Source organism: Nuphar pumila, chromosome 1 (assembly GCF_984573655.1).
Source record: "Nuphar pumila chromosome 1, dmNupPumi1.hap1.1, whole genome shotgun sequence".
NCBI lineage: Eukaryota > Viridiplantae > Streptophyta > Magnoliopsida > Nymphaeales > Nymphaeaceae > Nuphar > Nuphar pumila.
In genome coordinates, this window is record NC_143249.1 from 41,738,199 (window position 1) to 41,751,501 (window position 13,303).

At 39.8% G+C, this 13,303-nt stretch overlaps 1 pseudogene across 3 annotated transcripts; it reads right to left on the minus strand.

Annotated features, from left to right (window-relative positions):
• Positions 1 to 3,413: 3,413 nt before the first annotated feature.
• LOC149848804 (transcription initiation factor TFIID subunit 8 pseudogene) lies at positions 3,414 to 13,077 on the minus strand (annotated as a pseudogene). 3 transcript variants are annotated; one of them, XR_016433122.1, is made up of 3 exons: positions 11,078 to 13,077; positions 6,435 to 6,484; positions 3,414 to 3,590 (listed from the first exon to the last, which is right to left on the minus strand). The product of XR_016433122.1 is annotated as a transcription initiation factor TFIID subunit 8 pseudogene, transcript variant X2 (transcript). The 3 variants fall into 3 exon arrangements; XR_016433123.1 differs by lacking the exon at positions 6,435 to 6,484 and having other exon boundaries at positions 3,572 to 3,586; XR_016433118.1 differs by lacking the exons at positions 3,414 to 3,590; positions 6,435 to 6,484 and having other exon boundaries at positions 11,002 to 13,077.
• Between the last annotated feature and the right edge of the window lie 226 nt (positions 13,078 to 13,303).

Consider the following 13,303-nt stretch of genomic DNA (forward strand, 5'->3'; position numbering starts at 1 on the left):
GATGATGAGTTTAGGGAGTTGCCCACTGTAGGAAGAAATCTTGATTGTTCATCTATAAATTCAACATTCAACAGACAAGAACAGCAAGATAAATATCTCAAGTTGTGGGGTCTGCCTAACCCCAGCTTGCCTTTACACACAAAAAAAGACTCAAGTTGCAACAATTTCTTGACCTCACATGTAAACCCTAGATCCAAGTAGCAGGCCTGTCAATGGGTCGTTCCTAACCTGATTTCGACTGGAACCAAATCCAAGAGGATCAAGTTTGGGCATGATGAAACAGATCCGGTTAGCTATTGGGGTTGCATAGACCTATGGTTTATGAAATTTATACATCTTTATGGGTCTTGATCCATTTACAGCCACACATCTCTCAAATGAACATATCCTTCGTATGCTAGTGAGATAATAGATATGCAAAAGACAATTTCAAGAGCAGACAGAGTACATTTTGCAGCTGAGTGCACATTCACTCTCACACTTACCTCTGAAGCATCTTTTTCAAAGTCCAGAATTTGGGTGGTTCCTTGTTGGGCCCATATTCAATATTTATCATAATTGATCATGAATTTACTTCCGAGTTACCGTGCCACGAGACATGGTGAAAGACACATGGGAAACAGGGTTCGGCTTCAAGAACCATCCTGCATTCTTGTTAAGAGAGCAAAAATTGATTTAGTTCTTGAAAGTGGATGAAATGACCGAAATAGCCCCCAAGAATGGTCGTCCATTGGCATACTCTTTCTTGGGGGCCGATGTGTAAGTCAAATATGGAGGTCCCCAACTAAAAGTTCCACACGACACAGTGATGACGAGCATATGGAGGTGCCCATTGTAGGAAGCCATTTTGGTGGTTCCATCTTTAAATTCAATACATTAAGCAGTCATGATGTGCCCCAAAGGGATTTGGCACAATGGGAGGGGGCTTAGGCCGATAGGCAGATGGTCTAGGCTCAAATCCCATGGGCATATCACCCCTTGCGCAAGCCGAAGCGTGGCAACTCCCTGAGGGCAAAAGGTAAGCCCACAGAGTTTTACGCTGCCAGAACAGCGACCATAAGTACGGCAGGCAGAGCCAGCACGGCTAGGTCTATGATTTTGGGGATGGTTTCTTCATGTAAATATAAAAAAAAAAAAAAGTAATGATGAAATTGCTCTTCACATGAGGGTCCATATTTTTTCCAGTGGGACAGTAAGGTGGGGTTTACCAAGAGCCGTTCTTCTCAGTGGTGTGGGGTGTATTTGGGAAAGGTTTCACTTGAGAACCAAAAATGAGAGGTGAAACGGGAAACATATGGTTAAAACTTTTTGTATAAACTGTATTTACAATAATCACCATCTTAGACCAAAACTTTGGTTGGACCACTATGATGATAGAGCACTTACCAACGGGGGGTTTGCTTGTCTGGCAGGAGCAGTTAGTGCATGTCACCTTGTGTTGGGACGTTGCAAGTTCAAATCCCAATGGTACAGTTGTATAACAGGTAGGGGTTGGCCTAACCCCAGCTACCTCTGTCAGACAAAAGACAGAGCACTTATGACAAACGGCACGACCACCCCGTTGAGAGCATGACCAGTACGAAGGTTAGGAAACCCCAACTGGCCCATGACTTTGATAAACTAAGATAGATGCATCATGCCCACAAGGGCTTCGCACACCTGACTAAGTGGGTCGGCTTAAAGTGCTCAAACTAAAAAACATCGAGAGTTCGATACCTGAAGTGCACGGTCAGCTTAAAGTGCTCAAACTGAAAAACATCCAGAGTTTGATACTTGAAGTGCACATCCCTTACCGACACGCAAAAGAAGAAGGCTTCATGGTGGGCAGCAGAGGCAGACGAGGGGTTTTAACTGCTTGAGAGTGAGCCATATGGCCGGCATCACTTTGTTTCAGAACCCACCACCTGAATTGGGGTTTCCCATCATTAAATATCAAAAAGAAAAAGATAGATGCATCTTGACATCACCTAAACTTGGTTATCAACACATGATCTGTCTTATATGCATGAATGTATAATACCACCAATACAGTCCCTACAGTTTTTTGAACATTATGATGATGAAACCATTGTGATTGGCACCAACTCAAAGGAGGGGGCATTCCCTCTATAGATATCCAACCAAAAAGCAGCACTCAGGGTTGAAGGAGATAGTTGAATGGTTAGCTCGGACTATAATAACTGGTAGTCTGATTGGCATATGCGATAAAAAGAACCACTCTGCAGATTTCTAATCAATCCGGTGCTCTATGATCCAAAACCGCTAGTGTTGCAAGACATTTTCACACATATATATACAGCATAACTCGTCATTGCAGATGTGCATACCATCTCAATGAGTGGAGCCCCACACTTTCTTTAGAGTAATACGGACCATACAGATGGATTGAGCATGATTCATTTGGTACATATCATGTTTTCCATCTATGGACTTTGGGTTTGGAAGGCCCTTTTTTTTAGTTATGGGTGCAAACTGAATCTTTCGTACTTAGCTTTGTTGGTTCAAATCATAGTCTGTAACACATCAACCATGATATAGGCATTTGTGGCTAAAATGTGTAAGCTAGTTTGATATTACAATTGACACCAAATTTGTGCTTGTAACTGGAAATGCAAAGAAATTAAAATTGATACCAAAATGACAAAATGTGGACATCTTTTAAGACCAAAGTTGAACTCTTTATGCAGTTACTACTTGCCCTATTGGAACACAATTCAGATTGTTAGGACCACCTTGGCAAGATTCATAAGGCACTTGACTAATTCACGGTTACGACTTATGAGCTGCAACCATGTAAATAGAAGGATACCATGATACTGGAGAATACATGTTTAAGAAGAATTCAGGATGCTGTGGACAAGATTCAAATATAAGATAGCAATACTGTTTGGCTTTCAACCCCTTGTCCCTGGTAAGGAGTGAGGATAGAAATGGGATAGAACGTAGAAGTATGTCGATCTCACTGACACCAGTAGGTTCTTGAACAGGAAAGCCTTCAACTTTTCCATTACATACTGCACCTTCTAAACAATTGGAGTGAAAGTTGCTTGTTGATCAGATGTGATCATTTTGAACCGCAGATATGCCTTCGATAATTAACCTACTTTTACCAACCATCACCAATTTCCCTCTTGTGAAGTCGTACATCTTAGAACTCGGACCTTTCACACAGTTGATGAAGATCATATTGGCCAACCAAACACTACTATATATATATATATATATATATATATATATATATATATATATATATATATATATATATATACAATTGGAATAGACTATTAAGAGATATATGCATTCCCACAACAGAAAAAATTACAGTATACAGTGCATGGCCAAAAGTTTTGCTCAATACCAGATCATCGGTCAACAGCTCTAACCATAGTCATCCAGCTTGTTAGATGAAATACAATTGGAATAGACTATTAAGAGATATATGCATTCCCACAACAGAAAAAATTACAGTATACAGTGCATGGCCAAAAGTTTTGCTCAATACCAGATCATCGGTCAACAGCTCTAACCATAGTCATCCATCTTGTTAGATGAACCAACTTCTAGCTCCATCCCTTGAACAAGCGTGCTGCCTTAACAAATAAACAAACCATGGGAAACACTGAGAAATCATGAGAAGCATTGTTTCATTGCACTCCAAGGAAAGAAGTTTATATCATTTGATTGCAATGTCCTCTACAAAAAAAACAGTGCCAAACTAGTAAAATTTCTCATGAGTTCTGAAATCACGTGATTTCATCTCATGTGATTCAAAACCATATGAATCTAAACCACAGTGTGGACAATGTGATTTGGAATCACATAAGCAAGTAAAATGACCCCAAATGTGATTTTGAATCTCATTGCCCCATTTTTCTTATGTTTTCTTGCATGTGAGAAATGGGGCATATGACAATTGTTCTCTCACCATTTTGAGAGAATGATTCTCATTTGGGGCCAGGCAAAAGTGCCCTCAATTTTCGTTCGAGACCCCTTTATACAACTGGACAAAACTCCTTCCAGTTCAAAAGTTATTATGTGAATGTTGTGAGTTTGGCACAACAGAACAAGTTTATTGAGTATGCATGTACAGTCTTCTGAATCATTGTAATCATGCAGCTAATTCTTCATTTAAGACCTGAATCCAGACTCACGATGCCTTCCAATGTCTCTGATACTTGGACAACAAAAATGCAAGATATAAAATGCGCCAATGACCTACACATAAGCACTCATAAAAAAACGTTCATCTGATGGTTGTGTAGCATTCCTTGATCTTAGCCAAAAGGCTGAGAAAGGTAATAATGGTTGTGTAGCATTCCAAAATAGCAAGCAAAGGAATGAATTAGTGGTGATGTTGAAGAAAGATGCCAATAACATCCAAAGCATAGTTACCAGAAGAAGAGGGTGTGAGAAGCGATGCACAGTGTGGCAAGATACCAAATTAAACAATGGCCAATATCAAAATCATTCATCCAATGGTTGCACAGAATGCCAAATAGCAGAGAGAGAATTGAATATAGTAGTGATGTTGAAGAAGATGTCAATAACACCCAAACCCCAAAGAACAAGAAGATGATGGCAATTGAATTTAGTGATGATGTTGAAGAATAAAGATGCCAATAACATGAATACAATGATGCTCCAAATTTCAAGAACTAAGCCCAAAAGATAGTATTAGTTCAAAGTTGAAAAGTCACGAAATTTTTGTTGGTTGTTGATCACAACATTACTCATAATATGTGTGTTTAGCATGAGCTGAATGGTAGAACCATACCATAGCTGTAACAGTAGAACATCCCTGATGGTACCAAGAATCACAAATAATAAGCGTTTTGACAGAATCCAGCAAAATTAAAACAGTATTTATGTGTTTCAGAACGCAAACTCGAACAGAGAATCAACAAAAGGAAATCACTGAGCTCATTGCATGAATTTAGACGGATAATCAATTGCTGCCTATGTGATCGCACCTGCAATTGGTCTCAAAATCAAATTGACAACTGCTCCTCAGATGAAAAGATCAACAAGAAAAGTAATAGAAATATATGGTTGACTACCACTATTGTCATGTGTATTCATAACTGACGCAACAAGATTGCGAAAAAACAAAACCAGTATAATGCAAAAAGAAAAAGAAAAACCATTGAATATTGCAGTACAAAAACCAGTCCAATGCAATTTTCTGTATAAAAAGTCTACTTAAGTACATAGGATCAAATTGATTGATAGTACAGCCCAATTGTTGATGCAGAGTGGGATAAGGACAAGAATAATTCTACAACCAATTCTGAAATTGACAGATGCTTCAACTAATGTGTCATCCAGTAGGTGCTTCAATTCTTGTGTCAAGTGACTTGAATTGACACAAATTGCCGCACAATTGGCCTGAATTACTAACAGGACCTACAAAAGTCCATTTGCTTGGACTAACAATCCCCATACAAAATGGAAGGTTATCCCAATTTTTTCCAGGAAACCCGTATAGATGGGTTACCCTAATTAAATCCATTTGATTTGAATCCAATTAATTTGATGACACGTGCTTTTTTTAAGTATAAAACATTGATGCATTGTGGGAAATTGATTTTAGATTATTTAAAAAACCTACACAAACATCAAAATTCCTTCATTTGATGCATGTACTCTATTAAAAACAATCTATTCAATTAGATCTATAATATATTCGATATAATTATTAAAAAATCAATGTGGCTACTAGATAGTACAGTACTATCAGCAGTAGCAAGATTGCTTTAGACCAAATTATTCATTGAAAAAACCTAATCATATATATATAGAGAGAGAGAGAACAATCATGCCTTAAATACATCTAGATTTATTAACATTCAAAGCTCACAAGTTTCATATGTACGAAGCTAAAATATTCAGACCTCAGAATCCCCTCTCCACACATTTCTAGATTCCTTCTCTCTCTTTTTCCTCAGTCAGGGAAAGTTTGACTTTACAATGGAAATAGAGAAGTAAGTTTAATGCCTTAATTAGGAGAAATTTGAGGATGCAGTACAGGGATTTTCCAGAAAAGGAAAATCTTTCATGATAAACTGAAACTTTTGGAAAAAATATTGAGAAATTCTTGGTACATTTATCAAACTGGAGATATCCTGAGTTTGTTGCATTTTGGTCAGAATTTTTACGGAATAAAAATATCTCACAATAAATAGCAAAGAGTTTGAAATATCAATGATATTTGAGACTATAGTTGAAAAAGGGATGCCTTTCAATAAGACAAACAATTGACATTTCTTGTCTTTAGTAACTACCCCGTCTATTCTCTATTTTCTAGATATATGTCACCAACTTTCTATTTACAATGAAAAATGTACACAAATAAGAGTTAGCCAATTAGCCGGGAAAAGGATTTTTCATAGGAATCGACAGGCTAATCTGAATTCTTCAAAGAAGGAACAACTTACAGACTATGTAACATGAGTACTTCAAACAGCCCCTCATACCTGTGTCATACCTGCATTGGTAATTGGATACTTCAGATATGGGTCAACTGAGTTTGGCACTTGACTCAACCCATTTTATCCATTTCATGGCCAAATCAACGAGTAGATAAAACTCAGGATCAAAAAGACCAATGTTAATTATATACTTTTTATTATTAATTGCTATATAAGTCACATGGGTGCGGGTGCGGGGATGCGGCACTTTCAAAAACCTAGGGTGTGGGGGTGCGGCAGGGCAAAAATGTAAATGTAAAAAAAAAAATTATATATATATATATATATATATATAATTTTGAAGTTTTAGCAGTTAACATTATCATAATTTAACATTGTCATAATATCATTCATCATGCATACAATATATCAACCTAAATATCAATCAAATAAGTAAAGCAATTACATAAATCAACCTAAATATCGATCAAATAAGTAAAGCAAAAAAGAACTAAATTATATACCAAAAGTAATGGATCTTAATAATTTTCTTCTTCGTCATCAAATGCATCATTAGAAGGAAGACTGGGCTCAGATAAATCCATGTTTATCATGTTGAAATCATGGTCTCCCTCGAAGTCACACTCTTCTGGGTTTACATCCCAAAATTTAGATGTTCCTTGTCTGCGTTACAAACCCAATTTGAAAATGTTAAATACAATAAAAATATATTTAAATAAAAAATTAAAAAATAAATAATCAAATAACTAAGAGAGAAAATTAGTATTTGTATTCATCATTGGTTCGCGAAAGTAGTCGAAGATTTGAATGAACATATACTAAATCCTTTGCACGCTTGCTTGTGAGTTTGTTTCTCTTCACGTTGTGGATTTGAGAATATGTGCTCCAATTTCTTTCATAACAAGATAAACTAACAAGTTACGATAGCAATCGTAATGCAAGACGTTAGAGAAGAGGTGTTTCTGATCCAAATGTTGACCATCATGTGATAGGATCTATATTATCCTCCTCTCTCGCGAATAATGTTGGTCCATATAATCTCGAAGATGAAAATTTTTCAAACTCTTATGTGACTTGATTTAGAAGATATGCTTCAGGAAAAAGTTTTATCATATACATATTTCTATATCTTGATAGCTCTGGGTCTAGATTTGGAGGGACACGACCAATACTACCTACTTGCCACTTTTTTGCATAATATTTTGGATTAAGAGAATGTGTCATGCAATGCAAATGAGTGTTGCTCTTATCGCATCTTCTGACTAAAATTGAATGAATATGGTTAAAAAATTTTAATCATCCAATGCAGGATTTTTTTCTTCATTCTTGAAAACAACAACTTGTATTTTTTCAATCATATTATCCCACATTTCATAAACTTTGTGAAGAATGGGCTCATCCTTATCAACTTCTCTCAACATTTCCCAAATAGGTTGGGTAAATTGAATAAAGTATACTACTTTGTCCCAAAACTCATCATCAACAATGAATTTCTTAATTTTTTGAGCCTTGACATCATCATCAGCACGATAGAATGTCCAATTTTCATCAGGCACTATGCTAACCAAAGCATTCTTTATTTTTTTAATCTTCTTCATCATCACAATGATGGACGCAAAACGTGTTTAAGCGACCTTCAACAATTTCTTTCTAAATCTTCAATCCATGAAGATGAAGCATATGCTTGTGAATTTTCTTCTTCTTTGGGGTTGCATATGCTCTTTAGGGTCAGATTTAAGCGATGTGCTACACAGGGAGTCCAAAAAATATGAGAGTAGTCACTCTTTAAACTCAACGTTGCACTTTTACAAACTGGAGCGTTGTTTGTAATAATTTGTACAATATTTTGATCACCCACTTCTTTTATGACTTCTATAAACAACCCCTTCAAATACTCTGCATTTTTATATTCTCCAGATCCATCAACTGCTTTCAAGAATACTGGGCCACTAAGCGAAGAAGTAATGAAATTAATCAGTGGAAGCCTTTGAATATCTGTCCATCCATCAGACACAATAGAAACTTCATTTTGCTCTCATGAATATTTTTTAATTTCCAACAACCTCTTCACATTTGCCCTCTCTTCTGCAAGAAGTGTGGTTCGTATTTTTTCTGAGCTTGGAGGTACATAACCACTCAAATTACAATTTGCCAAGGATGTTACTAAATCCTTCCAATAAGGATTTCTAGCCGCATTAAATGGGAGTAAACTAGAATAAAAATATCTCCCAACTTTTCTATCCAATTTTTCTCTTCCATATGTATTGAATGTTGCTTGTATCGTTCATCTACCTCCTATATTGACTTTTCTTTTTTTTTTCAGCTTCTTGGTGGCTTGCAAATGGCACACTAACTGCACAAGAATCAGTTAGTCTTTCTTTTCTCATATTTTTCTTGTATTGTCTTCGTATTACCTCATCAACTTTTGTACATCCTGAAATGCCATGTCCTGGTATCTTCAACAAATGAGTCTTCACTCTTGTGTAAGACCCAACAAAATCTCTTTCACAGAGCTTGCATCGAAATCTCTTGTTTCTACCACCTCTTTCTCCAATTTTTGCATGATTATCTACATGTACCCATAGTGGCCCCACCTCATCAGTCCCACTACAACTATCAACAAAACTAGCAGTAGAACTCAAATGTTGGGATGAGGATGATGCAAGTCCTTTCCCTTTATCCATCATTTTTATCCTGAAAACACACAAAAAATACATTCAAAATTTCAAATCAATTATACAAACATTATCTTGATATAAAAATATATATTATATATATCCCCTGCCAAAAACAGGGAGGGACTCAACCCCTCCCCTGAAATAAGAGGGAGCAGGGAAAGGGGCTCGACCCCTCCCCTGCCAACCCAACAAGAGAGCGAGAGGGGGGGCTTGACTCCCTCCCCTGCCGAAAACAGAGGGAGGAGGGGGGGCTCAGCCCCTCCCCTGCCGACCCAACAAGAGAGCGAGAGGGGGGGCCTCGGCCCCTCCCCTGCCGAAAACAGAAGGGGCAGGGGGGGCTCAGCCCCTCCCCTACCGACCCAACAAGAGAGCCAGAGGGGGGGCTCGGCACCTCCCCTGAAATCAAAGGGAGCAGAGTGGGGGGCTCAACCCCCTCACCTGCCGAAAACAGACGGAGCAGGGGGGGGGGGGGGTCAACCCCTCCCCTGCTGACCCAACAAGAGAGCGAGAGGGGGGGCTCGGCCCCCCTCCCCTGAAATCAAAGGGAGCATGGTGGGGGGCTCGGCCCCTCCCCTAACGAAAACAGATGAAGCAGGGGGGGCTCAGCCCCTCCCCTGCCGACCCAACAAGAGAGCGAGAGGGGGGGCTCGACCCCTCCCCTGCCGACCCAACGAGAGAGAGAGAGAGAGAGCGAGCAAGGGGGGGGGCTCAGCCCCTCCCCTGCCGACCCAACATGAGAGCGAGAGGGAGTAGGGGGGCTCGGCCCCTCCATTGCCAACACAAGAAGAGAGAGAGAGAGAGGGAGCTAGAGGGTACATGAGACGAGGGAGAGGAGGAGGTGGCGTCGGGAGGACTCGAGCTGAGCTGCGTGGGAGAGGAAAGGAGATTAGGGCAAAAAAAATTTTGCCCTAATCATCCTTTTTCATAGGTTTTTTTTAACGTTCAAAAAAATTGGACCAAAATGACCCTAGGTGCGTTGACTGCACCCAGGGTCGTGTTGACCACACCCGGTGCCGCACCTGCGTCGCGTCAACGCAGGTGCGGCACCTGCTTTGCCGAGTCCCTGTGACTTAGATTGCTATATATATATATATATATATATAGCAATCTAAGTCAATCTAACAGCATAGATGTGCTCAACATGGTTTGTTTGCTAAGGATCAAGCCTTAGATCATGCTTTTCTAATGTAAAAATGTGATCTTTTGAGTTATGAAATTTTGGCACATTGTCGGCCATTGATTTTTGGACCCTTTTAAAAACCTAATAAATTGTTATAATCACATGATTCAAAGCAAGTTTCCTATTAAACAAACCATGTAGATCACATCCATAACATTTGTTCTACAGAAAATTGGAAATTTTTCATTAGCTTCATTAGTAGCCAATATTTACCTTATATATATATATATATATAGACACACTACCCCCCCCCCCCCACACACACACACACACACCTCCCCTCTCTCTCCCCAGACATAAGAGCTATTTAATTTTACCTGTAAAATGCACATTTGCTTTTAAACGTGATTCATGAGGACAAACATAAGGAACTACAGAACAAGATAGCTGATTCCACATGTCAATGTCGCAATCTTAATGAGAACAGTGATGAAATATTTAAAGAATCCAACAACTGTCACTGATGAAGAAGGCAACACTACATACCCTACCATTTGCCCCACAAAGTCCTAAATTCCACCTTTCTAGGAAAACAGTCAACTACTTCCATTTTGGCAGAGGGATGACATGATTGAGCAAGCACATAGCTACAAAAGCTTGACATACACACGTCACTCAGTAAATGAAATAATGAATTCCAGAGGAGATGGTTAAAATGGACGAGATGAAACAAAAATTGGCAGTTGCATGACTCATTGAGAGGGAGACCAGAGAAGATAATCTGAATGTATCTTTATAAAGAATTGATTGTACCAAGGGATACACTTCTATAACAACAAACATCTTCATACCTCACAGTGAGCTTGCTGAGGTGAAATGAAATATCCCTACGGCTACAAATCCACTGATTTTCAATTGCCATCAGATATGAACTCATCCAAATCCCAGCAAACATGAAGCACACTCTCCTTCGGGGCAACTGTCCAAGCTAGCATTACAGAATAATACATGACATTGAGGAACCCCAAAGCCCATCTAGTACCACAGTTTACACAGAAAATGCGATCCCCTTAACCATCAATGGCATTACAATTGAGCGAGTTCTTGTGGGTTTTCCATTGCTTCCTTTAGAATCTGTTCTGCCCTCCTTTTCTTGTCATCTTTCTCCTCATCCCTTGGCAACCAAAGAGGGTTCTTCCTTGAATTCTGCACGTTCCTAATACTCAATTCCAGAGATGAGCCAGAGACATTTTTATGGGGCACAAGCTTGAAATTTACAGCTGGGCGCTTATTGGGAAGAACCTGTGCATTTATTGCACCGCTTTGCCTTTCCTCACTAACAGACACCCCAAATCCATTCTTTACTGATTCAATGGCATGGCCAAAGGTCTCAACCACAGAAGGAAGACTCACTTGGCTTTCAACATGAGGTTTGCTAGAAAGGCTAGGAGGAAGAGGAACATGAGACACCTCCTTCTCTCCAAACGGAAGAGGTGGCAGACTAAAAGGATTTTCCATCTGCCTCTTATCATTTAATTTTTCAGCATCCCCAATATCTCCGTCCAACAAATTAAGTGTTGATGTTGTCATTCCATAGCACATCAGCCTCTGCTGTAAATTCACAAGCGACCTCTCTGCCTTCCTCTGTTGCCTAGCCTGTTCAATTTTATCTGTTCTCCGGTCTGTTGTCCTCACATTGCAAACAGGTGTGTCTTTATATGTGTGAGGATCAGGAAAAGCAGGCAACCAAGGTGGAATATGTGCCCCAGGTGGTGTCTCTCCGATTCTCAAAAAACTCTGGAGTGGTCTACGGTCTCTAATAATGGGAAAGCGTGGAGATGCACGAACAAAGGGAACCTTCTCGCCCAAGCTCGTGTATTGCATAATCTCACGGATGACACCAGACCCAGAAAGGGAATGGTTGATATCAGACGCACCAGAGAAACCAATTGGAGAACCGAGCTCCTCCAGTGCCTGGATGACATCAAACACGTTGGACTCAGTCCTTCCGGCTGAATTAGCGTGGAGGTGGGCCGATTTTCCAATGTCTTGTATGTATCTAATCGCAATATCTGCAAGGGCCTCAAGTGCTGATTGCTGAATTACCTGATAACCCTCGCTCTCGCATATCTGTGCTACACTAATCTGAGCAATGGCTCGTGCAAAAACTCCTCTGGCGCTGCTACAGCTGACACTGCTTCCCTCGTCTAGCCCTCTTACTCTTCCACTCTCCCCACCACCATCGGTCATATTCAAAGACTCATATCATTTTCGCAGCATCGAAACCAGGTAAAAGAAAGCGAGGAGCACTTCCAGATGCCTCCTCAAAGTTTCCAACAGAAAAGCTCCATTTTTGCTACGCATATACGGCGATCGCAATCTGCAACTCCATGCTTCACCCAAAATATTCGCATTTTTCAATGGCTTCAGCAAGAACGATGGATCACAACGCTCAAATCCTTCAAAACAATGGAAACACGGACAGTACAAGATAACTACTGCCCCAGAAAATTTCAAGAAATGCTCCCCTTAGAGCCCAAGAAAAAAACCGCACAAATTCCCCGAATGTTCTAGGGTTTCCGAACGAAAAGATCCTTTCTTCCGCGACTCTACCGCAATTCAGCAAGAAAACCAGCGAAATGATCATCTTCCAAGAATCCGCCTAGGGTTCCCATGGATGCCGAGAAACCCTAAACTAACCAGAGCGAAAGAATCAACGATCAAAAGAACAGCAGAGAGAACGCTTACCGTCGATCGATCCGGAGACTCCACAAGATGGAGTGTGGATTATCCGATACGAATTCGCGAGAATCGGTAGCGCGAAAAAGGGGCGTTTTGTTAAAACCTTAATAAAACCCTAAGATGGCGAAGCGCGACGATCTCCAAAAGAAGCGATTCGGCCGATCCCGATGAGGGGTATTTATAGATGCGGAGGTGGGATGGTGGTAATGAACCTAATGGTTCAGGTTTACATGGGTTCAGATCCGGATCAAGTCAGGTCTCTATTATTTTGCGTACGGACCTGGATCCAATCATTTTTTTATCAGGTAAACATATTTGGGTTCTGGACCGTGATC